The sequence below is a fragment of the Mus musculus genome, chromosome 19 (assembly GCF_000001635.26).
Source record: "Mus musculus strain C57BL/6J chromosome 19, GRCm38.p6 C57BL/6J".
NCBI lineage: Eukaryota > Metazoa > Chordata > Mammalia > Rodentia > Muridae > Mus > Mus musculus.
The window spans coordinates 15598930-15625460 of record NC_000085.6 but is presented as its reverse complement, the minus strand read 5'-3'; the positions used below and the strand labels follow the sequence as shown (position 1 = coordinate 15625460).

At 41.4% G+C, this 26531-nt stretch overlaps 1 long non-coding RNA gene across 3 annotated transcripts in view; it reads right to left on the bottom strand.

Moving 5' to 3' along the window:
• The window catches only part of Gm31594, a 32958-nt gene extending 6641 nt beyond the window's left edge, over positions 1-26317 (bottom strand). The window contains exons 1-5 of one of the 3 annotated variants that reach the window (XR_386567.4): positions 26168-26310; positions 24604-24684; positions 19110-19299; positions 7245-7334; positions 6915-7061 (exon numbers count right to left, since the gene is read on the bottom strand). This is a non-coding gene — a long non-coding RNA (predicted gene, 31594). Of the gene's footprint in view, positions 1-6741; positions 7062-7244; positions 7335-19109; positions 19300-24603; positions 24685-26167 lie in introns of those variants that run through there. The other 2 variants (XR_001782715.2, XR_386569.3) reach the window with 2 other exon arrangements.
• Positions 26318-26531: the final 214 nt, after the last annotated feature.

Genomic DNA, 26531 nt, shown 5'->3' with positions numbered 1-26531 from the left:
CATATACTGTAATTACTTAGGCATTTAGCCTGTTTTGAATATTTGAGTTTTGAGTAGGGACCTACCAAGTGGTTTGTGCTGGCCTCATACTTATAGGCTAGGAAGGAGTTGAACTTTGACCCACCTGCCTCAGCCTCCCAAGTAAATGAGACCATAGCTGTGTGCTGCTGTGACTGTCTAAGATAGAATGAACTCTAGCAAAAACAAAGTCAACACATTTCCATAAACTCCCTGTAGTTATTTTATCACATTTTGTAATTGTTTTTGCCCTTGAGATACATTTATTGTATCTATGTAGTAAGCAATACAAAGTCCAGACCTCTTCTCAACTTTCCAAGAAGAATGCTGCCATCAGCAGTGGTGCGTGAGGGTGCTCAAGTTAGATAAATCACAGCATTATCAACTGGAGCCTGACTTTATTTTTTGCTGACTTTCTAGACTGACGGCAGTGATGGAGAAAATGTTAACCATGCAGATTAAATTTAAGAATGTGTTACATATGTAGGTATTACACTGGACAAAACACAAAAACTGGAGGCTTGGGAGATGGGTGGGATTAAGAGTGTGCTGTGCTCTGCTCTTGCATAGGACCTATTTTGATCTAAGCACCCATGCTGGGTGGCTTGAAACTGCTTGTAAATTGTATCTTCAGGAAAATTCAACACTCTGGTCTCCAATGACACCAGCACATACCTCCACACACACACACACACACACCCACACACACACCCACACACCCTTAAAAGTAAAATATATTCCCCCCCAAACCCACCCAAATTATGGACTCATATTGCATTCGACAGAAGATGTTCAAAACTGTTCCGGTATCCTGTCATTTCACTTTCAACTTATTTTTATCGGAAAGATATTAGCCAACATTCATGGTAGTGCAAATATAGGCTTGCTATAGTTATGAGTCAGGCCGAAATCAAGTATTCTCTGACAATTAATTGGTCATGTAGATATTTGTGATAAAAGAGTTTAATTTCTTGTATTACTTGTTAATTGAAACAAATGATAGAGGGCGGATCCATATCCAGCCGGGCCAGACTGCAACAATATGAGACCTCATGATGATAGTTAGATGGCATGCCATTAAAAACATGATTTTTTTCTCAAATTTCCTATTTCTTATTTTTGGGCTGTGGCTGAGACATTGGGGAATGAAACTGTAGATAAGGAAGGACCTCCATGTGAAATTTTATCCAAAGAGTTCACCTCGTCAGGGCACCACTGTCCTCAGGACTCCCTTCTTAGAGGAGAAGGGGAGGGGGAGGGGGAGAGGATCTATTTGAGAGTGTACTGGGAGGAGAGGTGGGGGCTGATATTGGGATGTAAAGTGAATAAATAAATATTTTAGAAAAGGAAACATCCCCAGGAAGAACCCAGCTTTAGCAATGCAAGACATGGTTGGTTTCCTCATTTGAAATACGGAAAGACTTCTCACTTTGTACAAGATGTACTGGAACCACAGGACTAGAGCTAAGAGGTATAGTTAAGATCTCTCTATGGTGGGTGCTGGTTGAGAAATAATCTTTGTAGCCTATTTGCTCTGGTTTTACTAATACCATATGGTCAGGTTTGATCCAGTAACTCTGCTAATTGCTTTACATTAAGAATTTGCTCCTTTAGTTCACTCTGGAATTTATCTTTTAAGTTTTATTTATAGCTTAATAGAGAACATTGTTCCACAGTGATCATATTGTTAAAACCAAAAAAAACTATGACATTTTTTTCTTATTAATTTAAAGCATAACAATATGGCCACTGTGTGGGGCTTCTATATCCAGTGTTTTGTTATATTTCTATGAAATTATATTAGACTTTCTATAATAATTTAAGTGGTCTGTATATTTGAGGACTCTTAGTCACCACTCACATCAAAGTGTTAAGCATCAGTAGGCATTATAATTTTAATATTGAGCCTCTACAGACTAAATGAAAATGAGTAGGTTCAATATTAATTAGCAAGGAACTTCAAACTATAATAGTTTGAAATTCAAAAATTTTGAACAGGAATACTGAATGAATTTTATAGCATCCTTATCAGGCTGTTAATCTTTTTTGTTGAAGTTTGAATTTGTGAACAATCTTGATGGCTCTTATGATAAGTGAGCTCATAATTCTTCAAGTTTATGAAATAGTTTAGGTGGAGAGGGCTTGGTGAGAGACCTAATGTTAATTGTACCATCTGGAAAGATGAGCAGTGAGGAGCCCAGGATGTGTCTGCCTTGCTCATTGCTTTTGCTTTCTTACGAAATTGAATCTGAAGTTTAGTAGATGAGGCTCGTCCAGACTGCTCGTGAATCCTTAGCACGCTTTGCTAGGGAAGCAGTGCTGGCAGGGTCATGTACTATGTGTTGTGAACTTAACTACCACTGGGTAACTTGAGCCGATGGAGATTGGTACCTTAGAACAGTATGCAGAAGCATGACACGCTGAATCTATGCCATACAAATAAGGAACCATTAGGACAAGCACAAGAATGTGTGAAGAAGCAAACAAAAAAGGGAAAAATTCTGGACTGGGTGGGGATGGGGGAGTGAGGCTGGGAATATAGTTCAGTTGGTAGAATTCTTGCCTATCTAGCACAAAGTCCTGGTATTGATCCTCAGAACCTCATAGACCAGGTATGGTGGCACACATATGAAATCCAGTGTGAAGGAGGTAGAGATAGGAGGACCAGGAACTCAAGGTCATGCTAGGCTATATGACAACCTGCCTCTAAGTAAATAAATACTTAAAAAATTAAGGGCTTAGTAGGAACAGAGATGAGGACTGCTCCCAGAATCCAAGACAATGCCTTTTTAAGGTTTCCCACTGGCAGACAATCTTATAGCATCTTACACAGTATTGGTTCAAATTGTATGTTCAGAGTTAGCCTCAAAAGACCAATGGGAAAGTTTTCCCTGGCTACAATGGGTCATTTTCTGCTAAGGAAAATAAGGAAGTAGTGCTTGTAAAGAGACAAAATATTACAGTAGCATTAAAGGGCCATGAAAGGAAAGCTTTTTATTTCTGGTCAAGAGAAATGGAATCTCTGGCCTGGATGGGAACCTAACTTTCCAGTTGGACTGGCCAATCACCTGGTTAAGGGACTCAGCAAGGTGGGTTCACCTAAGGCTATGTGAAAGATGGGAGGAGTAGTTTGCCTTTTTAATGAGAATACTTCTCCTTCCTGGAAATCCTGACCCCTCTTCAGAGGCTTACAGAGATGCAGCCACGCAGATCTTTCGGTTTTCTGAATTAGAAAAGGGTAACTTTTCCTTTCCCTCTTTTTTTTTTTTTTTTTTTTTTTTTGTTTAAAATTTTTAAAAATTTTTAAATTTTTTATTGGATTTTTCTTTATTTACATTTCAAATGTTTTCCCCTTTCTAGCTCTCCCTTCAGAGACCCCCTATCCCATTCTCCCCCACCCCACCTCTATGAGGGTGCTCCCCCACCCACCTTCTTCCTGCCCTGGCATTCCCCTACACAGGGGCATTGAACACCCTCAGGACCAAGGGCCTCTCCTCCCACTGATGTCTACCTTTACCTCTTTCTATCTCTTTCTAAGCACTCTTTCTCTGACACTCTGGGTTTCCTAACTCTTTCTCTCAAGTCCTCCTGCCCTTGACTTTTGCCATATGGCTGTCTGTTTGCTCGAACCTCCATGACTAACTCAAAAGGGCATGGGTTTCTCTCTTTGTCTTCTCTATCATCCTCCTCCAGGTAGCTATCAAAATTTATAGCTTGGCAGCTCTGGAGATTTCCATACACATCAATAAAATTGTCCTTGAACTTTCTTCTGAATTCTTCCTTAATTTCTCGTTGGGGGGTGGGAGGAGCCCAGTTTCCCCAATAACATATGGTAATGCTTCAAAATTCCCAGCAACAAAAGATTGCCTGAAAGGCTTGGCACAACACTGTCATGGCAATTCTGGATCTCTCAGTTGTGAACTGGGTGGTTTTTCCATTCACTTCTGTGATTGTCAACCCCACCCCTGTCTTCTCTATACTACTTAATGGGATCCTTTTTGCTTATAACCCTACCACATAGTCAGCTTTGTTAAAACCATGACTAGAACTAGGTTAGACAGTCCATAAACATCATTATAGGACTGAAAAATGAAGGAACAGAAACCTTGGCTCATGCTACATCATTTAAAGAAAATGAAACAGGGGGCTAGAAAGAGTTCAGTGTGTAAGACACTTTCTGTTCTTCTAGAAGACCCCAGCTTGGTATCTAGCATCCACATCAGGCCGCTAACAACAGACTTTACTTCCAGTGTCAGGGGATACACCTCCCTCTGCAGGCATCTGTGGGCACCTACATTCATATAGCATACATTCATGTACATACACACATTAATAAAAATTAATTGAAACGTAAAATGAAAATGAAATTAGAAGTTTTACAGGATTGTCAGTCCCGGGTCCAAATCCACATGAGTATAACATCATGTAAAAGCTGACCTTGTTGATGGAAGAAGCTGTTTGTCTATTTGTCTATCTCTTTATATACTAAGAAACCTGAAAGGACACTCAGGAACGGCTGTTCATGGATGTTCCTTTTGTAAGTCACCAACAATACGTTAAGCATGCCTTTAGGCTGGCTTTCTTTTTTTTCCTTTGCATGCATTATTGCAGTTTTTAATACTACTAATGACTTTGAAATGGGACATTGACTCAGAATTAGTGACAATCAAGCGTTAATGGTCCTTGGCTCTGTGGCCTGTCAGCAACTCATCCCATCTGACATTAGTCCTAGACAATAAGCCGGATCAGGCTTCCTCAGGATGTGACCATTCAGAAAAGATTCCCTATTGTCACAGGGAACCTCTCCATCATCTTTTTTTTTTTTTAATTGCTTTCCCTGTTTCTACGTCTTGGCTTGTGCTTTTGATTAGAGAGAGTGATCTACACTAGGTTTTATGGGGAGGTAAATGAGAGAAAGAAGAAGTGAAAGAGAAACAGAGGAAAATAATATTCAACCCTATACCATGGTACATAATAAAATATTCAACCCTATACCATGCCACATAATAAAATATTCAACCTTATACCATGCCCCAAAATAAAAATCAAAGAACATAACTGCCATAAATGACCCAAGAAATGATCCAATTAAACCTATTTCTATTTTTAAAATGAAGAAACAGGACGAAGGAGGCAAAGTAACTTTCACACAATTTATAAAGGAAAAGGATACTCATGTGACACTTGGGTTCTCTAAGCATCCCTGAATCGGTCCCGTCCCTGGGCTTCCCAGAGTAGCCTCATCTTGGTGAATCAATTTACAAATCCAAACCAGAAAAAACCAAAACCATGAGAATGATACCCATTCAAAATCTTATTAGACCAAAAATTAGGAGCCCACTTTGTACTTCTTGATCTATGATGCTCCAGGGACCTGGTTCTTCCAAAGACAAGAAGCAAACAGGCCAAACCCAAAATACAGAAATCCAGTCCTCTCAACTGGAAGTAGGATTGAGATGAATGGAGAGGTGTTGTTTCTGGGAAGTAGTTTGTGAACCCAGTTGTGTTCCTTTGAACCAGGGTGTTGGGAGAAGGCAGTGATGGGGTGTTTACTTCCTTCTTGGAGATGGCTGTGTGTGTCCTTTCATTGACTTGCATATGACAATTTATACTGTGTTGTTCCTGCGTAACTGTGTCCCCTGCTGCATTCCTGTCTCTTGCCTACTACTTTCCTCTGCGTCTCAGTGTCTGGATTACGTCTGGCCTGCTTTGCCCAGGTTTTCTTGTCTACTAAACAGCTTGCTGGACCTAGCTCCTGTTGGTGTGAAAGATCCATTCTTAAATGTTGAGAAACATTGTGAAGTGGTTGTGGATAGCACTTACCACCAACATTAATAATTTGTAAACCTTATAGTTAATGAAATCACATTAAAAAGCAAACAATATGTATCTAAAGCTCATTTTCTAAGTATTTACTTTTGGGGCTATTTGGTCTTTATTTACACTGCAGAAACAACTAGATCAGTGTCTCTCCACTTCCTAACGCTGAGACCCTTCAATACAGTTCCTTATAGTGTGGTGACCCCCAGCCATAAAATTATTTCATTGCTACTTCATGACTGTAATTTTGCTATGTTGTGAACTGTAATGTAAATATCTGTGTTTTCTGAGGACCTTAGGTTGTTTGACTCACCCCACCCCCCAAAGGGGTTATGACACTAGAGAACCTCTGTACTAGATAATTGTGGACATCTCTTTCTGTTTTCAGACTGATGTAAATTGTAGCAATTGACCACATGGAAATTGGCAAATGTTGAAAGCAATCCCCCCTCCCCCGCCCTCCTTCCCGCCCTCCTTCCCTCCCTCTCTTCCACATGCCAATGAGTTGCTTACTTCCAGTGAGCAATTCTCTCCATTAAAAAAGAAAATGCTGTCAGCACTGCAATGGGGGCCAGTGGGATTGCCCAGTCAGTAAGAGTAAGGGTGCCTGCTCCTAAGCTGATAAATGCAGTTCCATTTGCAGGACTCACATGGCTACCAGAAACTGTCCCGCCGTCAAAACACGCATGCGCGCATGCGCACGCACCCCTCCTGACACATTCGCACCTCATCCCTATATAAATACATAATCAGTTCAAAGAAGCACTTGGACAGATTCCTTTCTATTGTCTGAACCTTGTCTGACACATGTAGAAAATTATTTAAATAAATGTTTTCTTTTTTTGTTTTCAGTATCATTTTCCACATTCAACCTTACACACAACGATGAAGCAATAATAGAAATAGAAGTCCCTCTCTTTATTTCGGAAAATAACTAAAGAGCCCCGAAGATTAAGTGCTTGTGGAAGTTCTCGTAGTGTGTTGTTGAAAAGCAACACGTGCTTTTCCAGGTGATGCCAGGATCCGTGAGATTCATGTTAATATTTCTAACCCGACAGAGAATCCACCGGACTTACTGAGGTCGCCCAGGACATCTTTGAGGTCTGAGTTCCGAGTTGATGATTCATGTACTGCCTTTGATTCGATTTTCACTATGTTTTTTTTTTTTTTCTTTCCCCTCATGGTGCCATGGTGGCTAAATGATATCTATAATTGGAAATTTGCTAAGAAAAAAATTGCATAGTTTTAAAATAGTGAATTGATTTTCTGAAAGCCAAATTCACAGTCTAAAAAAAAAAACCAACAAAAAACAAAAAGAAAAAAACACCCCCCCCAAAAAAAACCCCAAAACCCCAGGGTCTAGGCTGCTATGACAGGGCTCCACTGATGAAGGCCCTTTAGCTTACCACTTTGTGTGTTAATCAAAGTCCACACGGCTGTGGGATACAGAAGGAAGCTGATGCTCGGAAAGACGACTTTCTTCCTTTCCTTATGTGCTTGTATAACACAGAGAAAATGGATTTCATTTGGAGAAACAGTGAATATTTCATATTTTCCCTCATGGGGAAGCATCAATTTCGAAAGTGTGCTGAGATGGCTTAGAATGTAAACATTGCTCGTATAGTTTCCTATCTTATAAGTTTCCTTTTGTACTCTGCTATTAAAACATTATGAGAGAATACTGATCCAATTTGCCTACATGGATACATTTACATTGATGTATGATAATTAATTATAAGTTAACGTATGCACTCACAAAATATTTTAAGGTAGTATAATGATGTCTGAATTGATATCCGTGCACAGCCCCTCATTAACATTACCAAAAGTCAGATGTGAGGAGACAGGAACATACTTTGCAATAGTATGCCAGCAATCCAAGCAGGCTAAGAGTGCAATACTCATCTGTGACCACAAGATGCCGCTCAAGCCGTTGTGAGTTAGGTCTTTTGTTACCAGCAGAGTGACATTTCCATTTATTTTTACATGCTCGCAATTATATATTAAAACTCATGGTGGGTGGGTTGAAGGAGAGGAGACCCTGACTCTTTTCAGCCTGTGTGAGGAAAATTGATGAATAATTTCCTTAGGTTTTCACAAACCAAGGCTGAGAATTCAGATACCATAAAATTGTTGTACCCTCAGTTTCTGGGTTGCTGTGTCTACATGTCCACACTGGCCCTGCCTGCCACACAGTCTTTTACATATAGTCAGTCAGCTGTACCATCTGCCCCAGAACCAAGTAATTTCCTGCCTACCCTCACTAGCAACATATGCAACACACTGTTTCTCTAATATACAAAATGTCAAAAGATTGCTCTAAGGTGCAAACAAGTCATCAGATGTCTATGTTTCCACGGCAATTAAATAGTCACAACATGGCAGTCCAGAGAGAAAGCTTCCAGAAGTCACCGTGTGCAAAGGCAGTCACTGGCTCTGGGTGACGTTATTTATCGCTCTAGTCCCTGTCTGTGGCAAGAAAACGAAGTCCATGAGGTAAAGACTGGAGATGCTGCAGTCTCTTGCTTTCCTATCAAATTTGCCCTACATTTAAATTTAGACCTTGTAGTTTTTGACATCAAATGGAGGGAAGATTTTTCTTACCTTCTCTCTGATGTCTAATCAACCCTATGGCTGACTGTAAGGCAGGGTGGCCTGTGATTCAAAATATTTACTGGGAAGTGGTAGGGCCAAAATCAGACAGGAAGCAGGTGTGTTAAATCCTCCAGGAAAATAACTTCTCCCTTTTCTCAAATTAATTTGGCAACAACAGAGCTGATTTGACCCTTAGGTGGCATGGTTTCTGGACCATCGAGGAATACTCTTTTGCATATTAAAAACAGTCTCCTTTTAGTGTAAGCTGCTTAGTGACCTTTGGTCTCAGTGGGCTAAGCAGAGGGTTTCAGGATGGGGAGCTTGGAGATCAGTGGAGGCAAACAGGAGAACCTGGGTGGTGGTGGACACAGAGAAAATCAGCAGTAGAAATGGGGAGGGGAGGAGGACGTATCTACAAGGGGCAGCGTGGAGCTTGTTCTAGGAGAAGCCCCGCAGAATGTACCGTTTTGCCTGTGAATACTCCTTCAGGCTGGATCGGATTGGTGGTGTGAGCGGTTAGCTAAGGCAATTCAAAAGTGAATGGAAGGATGTATTCTTTATTCTTGTTTTCATATTAGTCCCTGCTCCATACATCCTTGGCCAATATATCACCCTTTTTTCCTGAATTCTCATCCCCTCATTCGTCCTTGCAAATGTCCTGTTCAACTGCTCTCCATTTTTATACGTAGTAGATGCCAGGTACTCTGGATTTGAGGATGAAAAACATTTCAAAAGCTTTTCAGATAACCATGGAACTATTATTCAGAAAAAAACATCCTTTTCTTTAAAATGTTAGCCTGTATAGTGGAAATTTTAAATGTTTCTATGTTTAGTATAAATAATATTAGAAAGCATTAATGTTTTAAACCTGTGATTCTCATAGTTCCAGGAACTACCCAAGGATTTGGCCAGCATCTAGTTCAGTGGGTCCAAGGTGGGCCTAGACGCTATGCTTTTCTCACTTGAGGAATACTGACCTGCTGGGACCACTTTGACGGACAGGGCTTTATCCTATGCTATTGTATGGCATGGTTCTAACAGGAAAAGAGAAAGTGCTTACTGTGACAGGGGTCTCTAATAGTTTAGGAGAGGTGTTGAGACATGTCACTGTGAGACTCTGGGCAGGGACTCTGTTGCTGAGGCACCGTTTCCTGTTTCCCGCCGTCTGATTGGCAGTCTTCAGGAGCACACATGGTGTCCAGGGCACCAGGATGCAGGTTTCCTCCTAAGAGAGGAATCAATCCTGGCCTGCATCACTGTTTTGAAACATCACAACTGAAATGGCTTTTATGTTGCTAAAAGAAGAAGAGGAGGAAGAAGAAAAAAGGCACAGCTTTTGAAGGGGAAAAATAGTTTTCCGATAACCCCCATTAACTACAGGGGTCATTGTGGCAGAATGAATGGGGTTAGAAATCTGCTAAAAGCTGCAGTATATGGTACGCGGTGACTGACAAGCCTTTTGCTGAGTAGTTACAAATGGGACTAATGGTTTAAACTTGTTAGTCATTGTCAGAGCTCTGATCCTCGAGTCAGCCATGGAAGCTATGGCAGAAATCGATAAGGCGCCACTTTCCGCAGTGAACTGCTCGACCATATAGATTGCCTGAAGGGAAATGCTGAGTTCCCTCCCAGGCTGTCAGATGAAAGCGGGCAGCTAAATCTCCAGGAAGATTGACCACATTGCTCGGGGCAATTAGGCCTTTCACCACTTTGAGCAGCCGATTATAAAGGCATGGGGAAGGGGGCAGAGGCCAGAAGCCATCTTGGAGCCTTCTGAGCTGGTGGGGCATTTCTTCCCTCCTGGGTTAAGACTTACATGTTTGGGGTTGCCGCTGGCCTGGCCCCTCCTCTTTCCCTGTATTTCCTTCAGCAGCTGCAATGGGAGGCCAGGCAGCCGTAGCCCTTGGTTGCTGATGGACTGTACCGGCAGCTGAACTCCATCAGTCCTCCGTGCACAGCCCAGGCTTCCCATTGGGCTCAGTTCAAAAACAATCAGGTCCCATTGTTCAGAGCCTTTTTGGGCAGAGCCTTGCGAGGGTGCCAAAATCATCAGGCAAAAAAAGAAAAGTGCTTGTTCTCGAAACAATGACAGACAAGCTGCAGATTGGCAGCAGGCTGTGAGGGGCCAAGTGGCCCTGCAGGGCTGGGCTCTGACAGGAGCCCGTGTCTCACGTACAGAAGGCCTCCCAGTTCCCTGCAGTCCAGATGTACCAGAGGAGAGGAGCCTTGGGAGATGGCGAAGCTTGGCTTTTCTGTTTCAAGGCAGGGTGGAGTGGCTCAGGCCTTGCTTATAGAGTTTCTGGCTTCCTGCTTCATCTGCTCAAATCTCACCGGTGAATGCCGATGGTTTCTATTGTCCCCAAGGCTGAGCATCAACCTCTCCTACCTAAAATTAGCCACAGATTGACTTCTTTAATTTTTCTCTCCTTTTCTTGCCCCACCTGGCGCCTTTTCTGCTACCTTTAAGTTGCATCATGAACCCTGGCTTTCTAGGTATTGTTTAGCTGGCAAGGCAAGATGCTGTAGAATTGCCCCTAATTATTGCTTTTGGGGAGGGCTGTCCATCCTAGTTTCAGACCACTCACTGTCCTGATCAGTGCAGCTACTGATGCAGAGTGTTGAAAAGTTTGTCTTACAAAGTTTGCTTGGCAGCTGGTGACAGGAAGAAGGGTTTACATGTTAAAGATACGGATGTCAGAACAAAACACTGATTGGTGTTCCTTAGGAAACAAAGGGTGGTTGTGGGATGCCATAGCGGTGGTCTTTTCCATGGAAGGGATGACGGAGGGGATTGCTGCCATTTTCTGCGACAGGGGAAGAAGAGCTCTGGTCTCATGGGCAGTTCTAATGGGTTATTTCTTGGCTCATCTTCAGTTCACTATACAGCCATGGGATGTCATCCATTATTAAGGAAGCTTCATGTCACTCATTCCCAGGATGGATTGGCCACCTAATGACATCAAAGGGAGTTGTAAAATGTAGACCAGCAGAAGTAAGCCCTCATGTGCTTTGAGTTCAGGGGTGAAGGTACATCCACTGAGGTAACATATGCACTACTTGTGGGATGGCATGTCACCATGTTCAGGTAAAAGCATAAGGGACGACCCCTCTGCCACTTCACTCCATTTTGCTGTGAACCTAAAACTGCTCTAAAAAGTAAATTCTAGCTGGGCATTGTAGCACACATGACATTTGAACACCCGGGCACCCAGAAAGTAGAGGCAAGAAGATGAGGACATCAAGGCCAGCCTTGGCTACACAGTGATTTCAGAGTCATTCTCAAGCTACATAAAATCCTGTCTTGCCCCAACCCCAAACAAAAGGTGTCTCTGTGTGCGCGTGCGCGAGTAAAGCTCTACTTAAAAAGACAGGAAATACCCATCTGAACGACAACAAGAACATCAGCAACAAACCATCAAACCAAATAGAGCAAAATGCAAGGGGGGTGGATATAAAGCACACCCAGACCATAATTAGGCACACAAGCCGAGTGGAAGGAAGCAACTGATTTGACTGGAGTATCCTCCCATGATGTGAATGAACCTGACCTCCAACTTCTTTTACTGTGTTAAATGAGAATTATTTTGCAAACTAAGAACACTTTTTTAGGTGTCTGGTGAATTCCTTTAGACATATAACTGACCACAGGGAATTATCTAGAACTTACGGAATTTTGAGAAAAACTCAGGAAGACAATTGCTTTAATAATTAGCCTCTCAGCTGGCGTTTTAAAGACAGCTCTACTGATGACACAGCATAGGATTCTAGTACTGAGCCTTCACTCTACCCTACATGCTTTTGAGCTCTATATATTTGCCCCTTTTCCTTTCCTGCAATATGGAGATGGAATTTCTTTACTCCCAAGCCTCAAGTGTCTGTGGTCAGCAGAGCAAATGTCTGTCCTATGGTCTGCATCTTAATTCCTGCATCTGAGACTATGCTATGCTTCGTGACCGAAGGGACTTTGTAGCTAGAAGGATGATGGTAAAACACAGAGGTTCGTCTGGATTATCCAAGTGAGAGAAGAGGTATGGGAAATAGCTCTAAGTGTTTTTTTCTTTGAGTTTGCTTGCAAAAGTAGAGAATGTTACTAGATAAGCTTAGAAGAAAGGGTTTCCCAGAATTAAAAGGAACCATGGTGATTGATCTTAGCTTAATAAAAGAAGTTGATCTCAGTGTAATGAATGCCAAGATTCACATCACAGAGTCCTTGAAAACTTTTCCTTGTGACTCTGTAAAACATTACTACCTGTGAGGAACCTCCACTTCACAGAACGTTCCCTTCAAGAAACGCACAGCCCTATGATAGAGATGGCTCAGTGGTTAAGAGCACATGTTACTCTTCCAGACTACCCAGGTTGGGTTCCTAGACCTATAGTGGATGGCTAGAACTGCCTGTGACTCCTGGTTCAGAGGATCTGATGCTCTCCATTGGTATTCATGGGAACTGCCCAAATACCATGCACATCAAGACAAAACAGGCACACGTATGAACATACATGTACAATTTTTTTAAAATCCTAAAATAATTGTATACTCCTAGCTCTTAAATAACTTACATGAAATCATATCATGTTGTCTCATACTGCCCACTAGTTAACTCCTTTAATAATCAAGACATTGAGGCCCAGATGACTTCAAATGCATTTATTATTGAACAGAATAAGGATTCTTCCTATTTTGTTGAGGACAGGGGCCTGATTTTGGGGGCCACGTTCAGGACTCTATCTAGAGAGATGGGTCAAAATATTTTGGGGAATATGTCAGTATAAATTAAGATAGCTTCATGAGACTCAGTGGATAAAGTGTCTAGACTGATAATACTATTTTTTGGTTGTGAGCCTAGCCTTTAGTGCCGAGCCATATCTCTAGCTCTTGATAACCCTATTTTGATCCCTGGGACCCACAGAATGGAAGAAGAGAACCATTCCTGTAAGTTGTTCCTCTGACTTACTTACATACACTCACTGTAGTATACTCCCCAAATAAATTTCAAAATGCAATTAAAAACCAGCTTCATGGAGTATATTTTATTAGTATTTTTACTGCTTTGTCCCCTGATCAGTATATAACTTACAGTTGCTACTAAATATATGCTTGTTGGTTCAATTAAATCAGCTTATAATAACAGACACCAGAAATGAGTAAATTAGAAATCATAAAAAACAACTTGGATAATAAAATTTGGCTCATCACCTTGTGAAAAAGACATACTTTAAATATAGCGGGATTTCTTCTGCCCAGATATGTAAGTGCAACACATCTTAAGGGAACCTGTGCTTTCCAGAAGGGCTGCAGGTAAAGGATAGAGGAAACCTGTGATCTCCGTGAGAAACCAAGAGGTCACTGCCTGTTACTGAAGAGAATTTAGGACTTCTCTGCTTGAAGGCAGATCTAATGAGTCCATGTAGGGAGCTGTAACCTCCCTGTAACACAGGCTATGGACCTTGCACAATTAATCAGTGTTATGGCATAACAGCTCAAATATGGAAATTCTAAAGGACCTACATGTTGACAAATGGCCAATTTATGCTAAGATCCATCAAGTGTGCTGGAGCATTTGGAACTATCACTGCACAATCATGACATGGTCATTATCGGGTCGCAAATCGTCCAAGGAAATGACATGCCTCAGGAGGCAAGATTCGCCTGCGGAGCCTGCCTCTTTCTAAACTCAGTGTGTGGCTGGCTTGCTGTAAACGAAGCAATCCAGCATGTAGATGAGCTCCTGTGTGGCAGCTGCATGGCGGAAAGCAATTATAACACAGAGGCGACTCTGCAAGCAAGAACCAGGCCCCTGAAATATGACCACGTCCGCCTCACCACCAACGGAGATGCCAAACTGAAATACACACATAGTCGTAATGGAGAGAGAAGCCTGAATATATAATAGCGAGGAGAGGAACTAGGGATGCTCTCAGCATCCTCCACGGAAACTGTGCTTGGCAGAGGCTGTCTTGGAAAACTCATTAGCTCCTTTGAACTCGGAAGATAGGACTCTTCCAGGGACACTGCAGTCCACTGTTCCCTTTAATAATGTGCAGGGTAGTAGAGAGAAGGCATCACACATTTTCTTTTTGTTGACTACACGAGTCATTGCCATCACTCCCCTCTTCTTAGACATACACTTTGTCAGAAAAGCATGGGCTTTGGGCCAGGAGGACTGACCCAAAGGATGTGAAGATTGACAGATGGCAGGCCTTGACTGACCAACCAGGTTTTACAACACATAGCTCCAAGGCTTGGTTTGATATTTGAGTATAGATATCAAAGCTTGGGCATGAATGATTCCGTCTGCACATCTTATGTTCTGCAGAGGCAGGCATAGTTAGTTGTTCTGCAGAGTGAGAGATGTCACCTAGATATAGAGACAAGAGATTGCACTGCGGGGCTGGAGAGATGCCTCAGTGGTTAAAAGCACTGGCTGGTCTTTTAGAGGCCCTGAGTTCATTTCCAGAAACCATATGGTAGCTCACAACCATCTATAATGGGATCTGATGCCCTCTTTTGTCCTGCAGTCATACAGACAAATAGAGCACTAATCATGTGTGTGTGTGTGTGTGTATGTGTGTGTGTGTGTGTATCTCCCACAGAGATGTAGTTTAGCTTCTGATTTGGATCCTTAGTTTCAGCCTCTTATGAGGCCTGTGATAACTTCTATTCTTGGATTCTGTGAGCCAGCCACATGTGGGTTTACAAATACAACCTTTTTGACTCTGCTAAGGAACAGAATTTGTTTAGGTGATTCAGGTTTATCATCTTCCTCAAAACAACCACCATTCAAGACAGACATAGCTGCTTCAGCTCTTTATGCTGGGAATGGTCTCTTCAAAGTCACACGGTCAGTAAATGGGGGGAGTGGTGATTTCTATTGAAGTTGCATTTGCATCGAAATTGATTTTACATTTTCTATGCAATCATTAAACCACCTACTATATAGTAAATGATTTATGCTATAATTTGAGAACAGAATCTATGTTGCATTACTGAATCAACTTGAGAGTATGACTAGAAACCAAATCATCTTTATTTAAATAGCTAATACTGCTTGTGTTTACTTGTGAGTTGAAACTTGCACATGCCCTGAAGAAAATAATCATATATAAGTGTTTCTCTGAGGTAGAGAGGGGTAAGTGTATCACCTAGAGTTATCATCATCTGGAAAAGTTTGTAACTTAAAATTAAATCTTCATTATCATGAAGGCAAGATTGGGGTTGTATTTTATAAAAAGAAAGAGGAGGCCAGGTATATGTTTGTAGGAGGCGTGGTAAAGTGTGGGGGAAAGGGGTGCCTCTGTGGGCCCATGAGGAGGCATCCCTTCCCCCTAAGGTACCAGCCACAGGACAGTATAGTATAAAATAGAGTTTATTCAGGGCATAGAGAGGGAGTTGAGAGAAAGGCAGAGAGAGGGGGGAGGGGAGTGAGGAGAGGGAGGATCAGGAGCAAGAGGAGAAGAGCAAGAGGGCAAGAGAGAGAGAGAGGAGGGGGCAGGCAGTCCCTTTTATAGTGAGTCAGTCACACCTGGCTATTGCCAGGGAACTGTGGGGCAGAGCCTAGACTAAATGCCAACAATAGGTAATTCCATTTAGAGGGCAAAACTAGTATTTGCCATAAAGAGAATCAAAATATTCTGCTCATTGGTGATTGATTCTCTATTTGGGCAAGGGAGGTGGAAAATGATTTTTCCTTTCCATCAATTACTAAGCAACATTTGGCTCTGCCTGTAGTTATATTCAATAGCCACCACTGGAGAAGAAGAGAGGCTGCTACTGGCTTTTTGTGGGTAGAGCAAGAGATGTGTGCTGCAGTGAACAGGACAATACTCTCCCGGCAGAGAACTGTCTGGCTTCAGATGCTGGGAGTGCTGGACTTAAGAGTTACTCACATGTCCTCTGGGGCTAGTACCCTGTCTGAAAAGCTCATTTTCAGAACAATATTAATTTGAGACTTTTGGGTGGGCCACTGTTTATATATATATAATACTTTACTTTGGAGTGCCAGTATACCCGTGGATTATCATCTATTTAAATGTCAGCAATTTTTTTTTTCATCTAATTGAAAATTTTTTCAGTTAAAAAAATTGGCCAGCCTCTTAGACCCTGGAAAAGTGGATGTGGCTTATCACACAGGAATTTCCAACATTGAGACTAAAGTCGGAGGTAGAATGAGCCCAGGAGAAACCTGTGGCAGGCAAAACCACTATATCCTTTATGCACTAAAAATGACTTAGAAACTAATAAAAAGAGAGAAATACTACCCAAGTGCTCAAGAACTGTATAACACAGATTAAAATTTCTAGATATGAAACATAAGATTTACTAATGTTAAAAGAATTGTTAAAGAAAACATGTTCAAGACAGGAAATATTGCCCTTGAATCTTATAACAGAGTGATTTCTTCTGGTTTGTTTTCCATTTATGAATACATGAGGAAATATAGTTCACCCCATTTAGTTCAGTTTGGATCTGTCCAATTAAACAAACAACACTGTGCAACATCTCTATTTAATCATCAAAACTAGAATTTATTCTATAACTCAGACTCTTATACCATTAGAACATCATTTTCCTTCAGGTGAATGAACACAGAGATATATTACCTTAGTTATGGCATGTATAGGTTCTATCATCTGTGGCTGTACATTATAGATCATATACATTATATCCTATGAACACAATGAACATGTGTTAATACTGTTGTATGCCTAACTTCCAATTATCCTTTGCAAGGGGGCTGGGGGAAAAAAAAACCACCATTATGTTGAAAAGCAGAATTCCCCTTTTGTAATGGCTTGTTTATTCTTGGACCTATGCAAACCATCACACCTTTCCATCAAAAAAGTTGCTTCCCACCTGCCTCTTCCTGCCCCGAGGAAGGCACATGTGACTTAGTCATCAACGGGGATTGGATTTTGAAATTCTGGGATCTTGGGACCCAGAGATTCTATGGTATAGTAGAAGCTGTGGGGGGTCCTTTGGTCAATACTCAGAAAAGAGTATTCTTGGAAGAATTGCATGACCCAGATAGATTATAAATTGTGGTGCTGACAAGATTTAAGGTGCTGCTTGTTACTGCAACTTAGCCATGCCTACCGTGCCTCATACATTAATAGAAAACAAAACAGAACAAAACGACCTCACCCCTGCAAAAACAAACAAACAAACAAACAACAACAACAACAAAAACAAAGTGCTTAAAAAGAAAAATCTATCAGAACAGAAACTGCTTGGAGTGTCATGTCTGCCAGTTGTCGACTGTGACTTTAGAGGCTAGCTGAAGGAAAGGAGGAAGGACATTATGGCAATTTTTCATCATTTACACTAAAAAGAAGGGACAATGGGTTAGAAAGCCCAACTGACCCATAGCAATACACTCACAACTCATTTTGGCTCTCTAAACACCTCATCTCATTTCTGTTTTCTAAAGTGGCTACCTTAGCTCTCTCTGAACAGTGTTCAACTGTCTTTCTCACCCATACTGATCTCTAATGAATCTAGATGATAATGGTCTTTTTAAAAAAATATGCATGTCTCATTCTGCCTTAGGAAGCCCAAGTGCTATGCTTTAAGTCTGCAGATGGCAGCTAACACTCTATTCTACCGGCTAACCTTGAGCCCTCTCTTGCCCATCTTTGCCTTCCTCTTCCTTGATGGGGAATCTTTAGGTGTTTAGTTGGTCATTCAGATGTAAGCATTTTTGCCTGTTGCCCCTCATTTTCTATCTTCAAAGCACTGTGCTGGAAACTCAGTGGTATGTGACCTGAAGGAAGCATCCCACAAACACTATTCTTCTGTGCCAAAGAGCTCACTCTAATCTAGTGTCCAATCTTTCAATAATTATCACATTTTCCCTCCCTGCTGAGCACTCTGAAGCATTTTTGCTAAGTAGCTGAGGAAGCACAGTGGAAATAGTACTGGTCTCTGGTGGTCAGATTTGCAAATTTATCCCAAACCATCATAAAACGGATGCAAGTGCTTCACATATGCAAAAATGCCTTCTGCTATGCCAGACAGGTAAGTGGGTTATTCTGGGTGCCCCCTTTTGCCATTAGCTGTACTGCAATGGGATTGTGGGGCACTGAACTAGAACTCCCAACAGCTCCGATTGCTGCCTGCTGCCTCAATGAATTTTATATTAGCAGGCAAATGAAACACTCAACCAAGTGAAAGGAATTCATAACGCCGAGGCTTCTTCAGACTGGAATGTGCTGTACATTTTGCAAAAAGGATTGTGGCTATCAATGTGCGACGGCTAATCTAGATAAATCGCCACTTTACGACACATCTGGTCTCAAGTCCTTTAAATTAGTGGAGTTCAGCTGTAGAACACTGGCTGTACTGAAGAATACAAATTCATATGCTCCCTACACATGCATAAATGCTAACTGATGAGCTCAGTAATGACTGGGGGCCTCATTGCAGGGAGACTGATAAGCTAGTACAGGGTTTCTTTGCTGAACATTAATTAAGTCAGTGCAATAAAGCCTCAGAAGTGCTAGTTTCTAAGCAAGATAGTTTGAATTAATGTTTATGAAAGCTCTTTATTAACCAGAAGATGATCTTCAAAGGTAATATGGGAAAAGCTTTTTCCTTCTTAATTTAGAACCTTAGTAAATAGCACAAATCTTCCATTTTATACTTATGGCCATGGCAATAGCCTCAGAGTCATAACTTACCCAGTTTGCCTGCCATTATCTTCTTCCATGTCTCCCTTAAACAAAGACAAAGCTTTAGAATGTTTTTTTGTGATGCTTCACTTCCAGGCTTTTGGGTTTGTTGTTGTTGTTGTTGTTGTTGTTTTTGTTGTTGTCGTTGCTGGTAGATCTTACAGTTTAGAGTTGGCTAATGGGGTCTTAGCACCTGATCCTGCCAAGTGGGAAAACAAGATCCCACTTAATATTAATGAAGCCAGCTCAGTGAAGTTTGCCCCCAAAGGCTGTGGAACCTTAGGCTTCGATGATTCAGAGCAAGAGCAATGCAGGTGGTAATGGTGGCATCACAGTCTGAACATCCTGGCTTGGTCTTAGGGCCTTGTATTCAATTCTCAGCACAGTTTGTTAAGATCACTGGCAAAAGCAGGCTCATGAAAACAGGGCCACGACAGTGAATGATGTTAAGTCATACCAAGAAACACTCAATCCATCTCTGCACTCAGGAGGCATGGGAGATACTTTTTGGATAAAGGAAAGAAAGTCATGTAGAAGCTTGGCTAGCCAAGTAAACAGTGGACTGGGAAGTCCCTGAACTTATGTGTAGAGTTGGTGCATGCGAGAGGGATTGCTGTTTTAGATGGACAGGTTTGTAGAATTAACCAGAATTTCAAAGGTCAAAGTGCTATATACTGTGTGGCTAAAAGTGTCAAGCCAACCAGTCAATAGTTCTGAATTACAGGAAGAAAAATATCCAGTTTGTAAGTAATAATGTTTTAAGAATTGGAGTTGCCTCCACATGACTTGGTCTGCCTCCAGGTGAAGAGTTTCTTATCTCTTGACACTTCTAAGTCCCAAACTAATCAAGAGTGGTAGGGAAGAGATTGGTGCATCGGAGTACGGTTGGATTAAACTGCTCCTGTGGCTCATGCCAATTTTGAATTTCCAGGATCCTGGACACATGGATCATACACTGGCTACAAGTCATGGGCTTAGCTTGTTGGTTGGCTCCACTAGGTATTTCTTTCTTTCTTTCCCATTGTTTTACTCCTCTTGGATTAAAATGAGCACATTTAGATTCTCAACAAAGGTCCCTCAAATGATTCTCTAATCTTAGTAAGGCTTAGTTTTAATTTTAGTGTATCCTGTATGAAAACTAAAATGTATACGGATACTAAATTAGGAAACCTTATGCCTCACTGCTGCTTAAGAAATAGAACTTGGATGAGAAAATGTACTTCCAGTAAACTTAGTCATATAGCTTTATTTCATAATTATAAAGCGTCACCAAACATACTAGATACTCACATTCACATACACACATACACCATACACACACTTACATACACACATGCATATATACACACATACATACTCACATACTCATATTCACATACACATATACACACACCATACATACACTCACATACACACATTCATGCAGACATGCACACACATACATACACACATATACATACTTACATACATACACCCACACACATACAATAATACACATATACAAACATATACACATATACACACACATACATATATACACAAACATAAATACTCACATACAAAAACACTCACACACATATACATATACTCATACATGCAGCACACACACATACACACAAACTCATACAAACACACATACAAACACATTAAAAATACAAACACACATAGTCACACACATTAACATACATACACAAACACACACATATACATACACTCATGCAAACATAGACACATATATAGATTTATGCACTTACAAACATACACACACAATGCATACACACACATATACCATACACACTCCCATAATACAGACATACACACTCAGACATACATACACTTATACAAACACATATACTCACAAACACACATATTCACATATACATACATACAGACATAGACACACATACACATACACACACACACATGAACACACACTCAGACATACATACACACATACACACACTCACACATATACAGATGCATTCATAAACACATACAGAGTCTCAAGACACATAACCAATGGGGCTAGGATTTGAACACAGATATCTTTGACCCCATAGCATATGAACTCCTGCCTCCCATGTTTACCAAGGAGCATCTTTGCTTGAATCATTATTCATAGTACTGGGACTGCTGTATGGACTGGTATCAGTTAGGCTGTATGGTAGTTTTGTGATATATTGATCTGGCCAGACTGAACCACACATTCTGGACTCACCTCCCTATGTACATCAAAGTCATGAGAAACATGATTGTGGAGATTTGGGAATGTGGAAGTGGAGCATCAGTTACTGAAGCTCACAGATGGAATTATTTTCTGCCAATTCACTCTGTCCATAGCTGGATAGAACTGGTATACTCTCCCTTAGCTCTCCCTTCACCTTTGTGAACTTCTGGACACACACTCTCTCCTTTTCTTTCTGTCTCTCTTTGTCTGTCTCTGTCTTTGTTTCTGTCTCACTCTGTCTGTCTCTGTTTCTCTGTCTGTGTCTCTCTGTCTCTCTCTGTCTCTCTCTGTCTCTCTCTGTGTCTCTGTCTCTGTCTCTGTCTCTGTCTCTCTCTCTTTCTCTCTGTTTCACTTAGCAAGAAAGTATTCACCCCTCCCTAGCCATCAAGGTCAAGGTCAGAATGAAAAAGAACTCCCTGGTGCTTTTCGTGTCCTTGAGGAATTTCAACCTTTTCTGTTTACAGGAAATTCCAAAGTTTCTGACCCCTTACTAACTCTACTTTCAGACAGACATCTGTGCTATTTCAGAGGACAGTAGCTTTACAGTCAGTTTAACCGGTATGTAAAGTTGAATGAGTCAAATTTCTGTGACAGACTTGTCCCTATAGTCAGCATGGAGTGAGAGTATAATATGGGCAGAAACGAACATTTCAATCCATAGAGGCAGCCTTGGCATAGCAGGGTGGGACCACAGGGTTTGAACGGCTTTCAGGGTCTTTTGTAATATATGCTGGATGATACTGGGGAGCTATTTACCTTCTGTGGACGCAGAGACTGGCCTGCTAGAATGGATACTATCAGTATTTACTTTATGTGCTATGTGAGGATTAAATAGGTAAATGTGATATGGTTAGAACAGGGTAAACCTCGTATTGGTGTTTGCTATTCTAGTTATCCTTGTAAATCCACAGAGGATTTACCCAGGGCTGTCCACAGGCTTGAAAATCCATGGGCACTCAAATTTCTCATACAAAATGGCACAGTATCTGCATATAATCTCCACTTATCCTTCCATATCCTTGAAATCATCTCTAGATTACTTATATCACTTAATGCCACATAAATGCTATACAAATAATACTTGTATAAACTGTACTTTGAAGGGACTTATGGCAAGAAAAATAGACTTACATGTTTAATATAGATGGGAACCTTGTAGAACTAACTGTGCAATAGCAAAAGGGAGATGTAGTTTAACAACGTCCAAATAAAAATTGTTAGAGAGAAGAGCTCACAAAATGGTAGGAACAACAAGGGAGATGCTCACACAGTATTAATTATGTAGATTCAAGGCCACAATATTCAGTATGTGGAAATTCAAGTTTTGGGTTTTTTTTTCAACTTTCTAGAACTTGTTACCCAAATATTTTAAACTAAGATGGATTGATTCTAGAGTTATAGAATGCGAAGATGAGGAGGGCTGGACTGTGTGTTTTTGAGAACTTTCTGGAATTCACTCCCTCTATGCCCAAGTGAGCAGTGACTGATTGATCCTACCCACTTGGATGCTGCAAATATGGAGGGCTCACTATTTTGTTCTCATTGTTAGTTGTTATGGGGGAAGGGCACGTTCTATCTCGTGTTCCTAAAGTGTATCAATTCTGTCTCGTTTCTTTGGGATTGAAACATGTGCTTCAAACCCTTGAGAGACTCTTAGCTTTTCCCGTCCCATCTCTGCTCCTTGACTGTATCTCATCCCTCTTTAAATGATGTCCCCCACCCACCCTCCCCTCCCGGAGATAAGAAAGGGAAACAGATGGACGAGAAAGAGAGCAAAAACTAGGAAGAAAACCCAGGCAAATAGTTTCCATTAGCCTCTCTTTTTATATCAATCTCGAGAGAATATGGGAGATGGCAAATGAGGGAAAAATAATAGTTTGGATGAAGTAGGGCTTTTATGTGCACCAGCCCTTCATAGCAGCTGGGGTCTGGGCAGAGTCTATGTGTGCCTCGCACTCAGGTGCCCTAAAAGCAGATAGAATGGTGGCAGAGGGAAAGCGTCCTTCTTATCCCACAATTGAGCTCTTTTGATATTCCTTTAAAAAAAAAAAGTGCTTTGGCCCACAGGCATTGTGGTCCATTTTTCTCTGGAATGGCTCACCTATTCTGGCTCCCCAAGATAGGAGAAACCTTTTGAGCACAGCTGCTTGTTTGGGTTGATACAGGGACCCAGACAGACATTTATTCATTCCTTTCTGAAGACCGCTCTTGTCATCCCTTGGAGGCTACTTCTTGCCAAAGTGGCTGCTGTCTGGCAACCACATGGGCCAGGATGGTCAAGTTTCAAATGTCACCATGCAAATTGCCGTTTTAAACCAAAGTCAAGGATTGAAATGCCAGGCCTTAAATGTCCCTCAAATACATATTTTCCCCAGCTATCAACTTGCCACAGAAATAAACAACAATTATTCAGAAAAAAAACAGCTTCTCTATCCTTCTCATTCTCTACCCAGTCACAAAACTATTTCATGGAGTGTTTGTGATAAAAAGATGTCTCAGTGTGGCCCACTTAGTGTTTTGAAGCATAGAAATGAAAGACTCTGGGGCACATATACCCCAGGACCCCAAAATGACGGAGTCATCACTGTCCTAGTTTTCTGAGTCACAGTGACAGACTCAAGGAGATTGATTTTTAAAGCTGCTGATGACACACGAGGAAGTCAGCAGTGTATGCCCCTGCTTTAGAAAAGAGACTTAAAGAATCTTACCTTATGACTTACAAAGGAGCTTGGGAATCAGACCTTATTTTTGTGGTTTAAGAAAAGGAAAGCAAATGAAATGGTGCATACAGAAGACCAAGAGACATACTTCACATAGGAGCCTGTAGAAGATGCTCCAGTGGGCGGATGGGGGTATGCATTCTCTGTCCATAATTCACGGTATGGTGTCAATGACTACAAGGGAGATTTTATGGTACAGCAGTGAGACAAAAAACAATGAACTCAGGCTGCCATTAGTCATTCAGCTTCCTCACCACGAACAACAAATGAGTGAAGCTAACTAACGCAGAAGGCTGAGTTCATTGTCTTCTCAGGGGCCCCAGAAGAATTTTCATAGTGTCATTTGGTCACAGAACCCAGGCTTTTGTTTTCTGGCTCCTGCAGTTACTCACCCATCTCTGGATCCAGAAGGAATCGGGAAAACAGAAAATGAACTCGCCAAGAACAAGGCTGGCTTTTCAGGAGTCTTAGAGCAGAGTGAATGTGTCAGAGGCTGCCGACGACATTTTGATTATTTGTCCCCTGGAGGAAGCAAAGAGTTCGAGTTTGAGCTTACCAGGTGAGAGAGGGAGCAGAGGACCCACGATGACTCAGAGTCTTCCGATGACCCAGTCACATCAAGGAACAGACAATGAATCTATAATAGATGAGTCACTGCATTAGTGAGGTCCCTAGGATGAAGCCCTGGGATGATTTCTTCCTACCAAAGCCGACTTCCTGGAGCTGCCTAGACTGTGTACAAGGCTGAAGTCAGCAGACTGCAGCAGGCTCATTAGTGGCAACAGTTTGAATTTTGGCACAACATGGAGTGAATGGCTTTAAGGAGTAATAATATGGGTCTCTCCATAAAATCCAGATTTCCATTAAGCAGTGAATAATTTGTTTGGTACAAATATGCATTAAACATTACAAGGTCATGGTAATACTAAAATAATCACACTTGAAATTGAAATGCTAAGAGTATTGTTTTAACCAGGAGGCAGCCTAGTATTTTACCTAGCAATACTTGTGCCATACCACTCTAAAACTATAAGACTCCATGATCCCTGAGGTAAATATTTTTAAGAAATCAACTGGGGTTCTCTGGTTATGTTTAGTTTTCTTATACACCGTGGTACATGTGAATATTGGACTGTTCTCAATTAGATGGAGGCCAGGTTCTACTCAGCCAGCAGTCTATGGCCAATCCTCCAGGGAAGTTTGGGACTTGAGATATTGCTGCTTGCTCTAAAGGACTCTGCTGTTTTCCTAGGCTCTGTTTAGACATACAGAAATATAGTTGGCTTTGTACTAGTGTGCATAGCATGGTGCTGTCTGTCAGGAGTGTTGGTTGGGAATCTGGAGCATGTAGAAGATATTAGCTACTTTGTGATTTCTTTTTTCTTCTACACATTTCCCATCCTTCCAACCTCCTTACAGTAGATAGGAGAGACAAGAAAGGATAGAGGGGAGAGGGGCATGTTATTGTTAGACTATGCCCTGCTGATTAGAGGCATTGAGTTCCTTGAGGCAAGTTTGATATTTGCTGTGAGGATATCTAATTTCTTCTTTCTTCTTTGTGTATGACTACTTAACAAACTACCACCAACAGCAACCAACACCAACCAACAACGCCCTAACAGTCAACAACCCATCTATCAGGGCCCTAGCCCTTGCATACCTTCTGAAGAGTACCCAGAGTTCCAAACATCACACATCCACGGAAACTATCTGCAGCTGGCAAAATCATGCCTCTTCGAGAGCACAAGGCAAGTCCTAGTCAGCTGCTGTGTTCAGTTCAAACCAGCCCCATATTCCCACACCTGAGGTTAAAACAAAACCGCATTCATATATTTCTGTGTTTTTTAAGAAGCCAAAATTCCCACTACAGGAGTGCCTCACTGACTCCTTTCTTCCCCTATTTGCCTTAGGAATCTTTTTTTTTTTTTTTTTTTTTTTTTGCAATTATTCAATGTGCGTTTCCCCCCTCTATCAGCTGGCCTCGCACTATAACTTAAATCTTCATCTTTAAACACATACACTCAAACAGAATAGAAAGATGTAAGTTCTGAAGTGAGGTGTGCAGCTGAGTCACAAAAGTGTCCTTTGATAATGACTTCTGTTGGCTTCAGGGCGATTACCTTGTAGACTCCTGAACAAACGGGCTTGTTTTAGAATCTAAATCAGGACAAAATACATTGTTGATATATCACGGAATGAGTGGAATGTGCTGGAAGCTGGGGAGCTTCTGACTCCTCAGGATTCTCTTCCTTTATTGATTCATTGATTGATTTAAAGAGAGTTCCGTGAGTACTTACTGTGAACAAAGTATGTCCTGGGGATTTAATGGTGAATATGATGCAGCCCCTGCCTGAGGCTGGCTGTGGGAAGGTGGATGAAAGGCTAGTGAAGGCACATATAAACAGAAGACGATAATACAGGACAGGATAACAAGAAAGACGTTTGGCTTATTTTGGTGTAACAGAAATGACTAGTAACAGACCA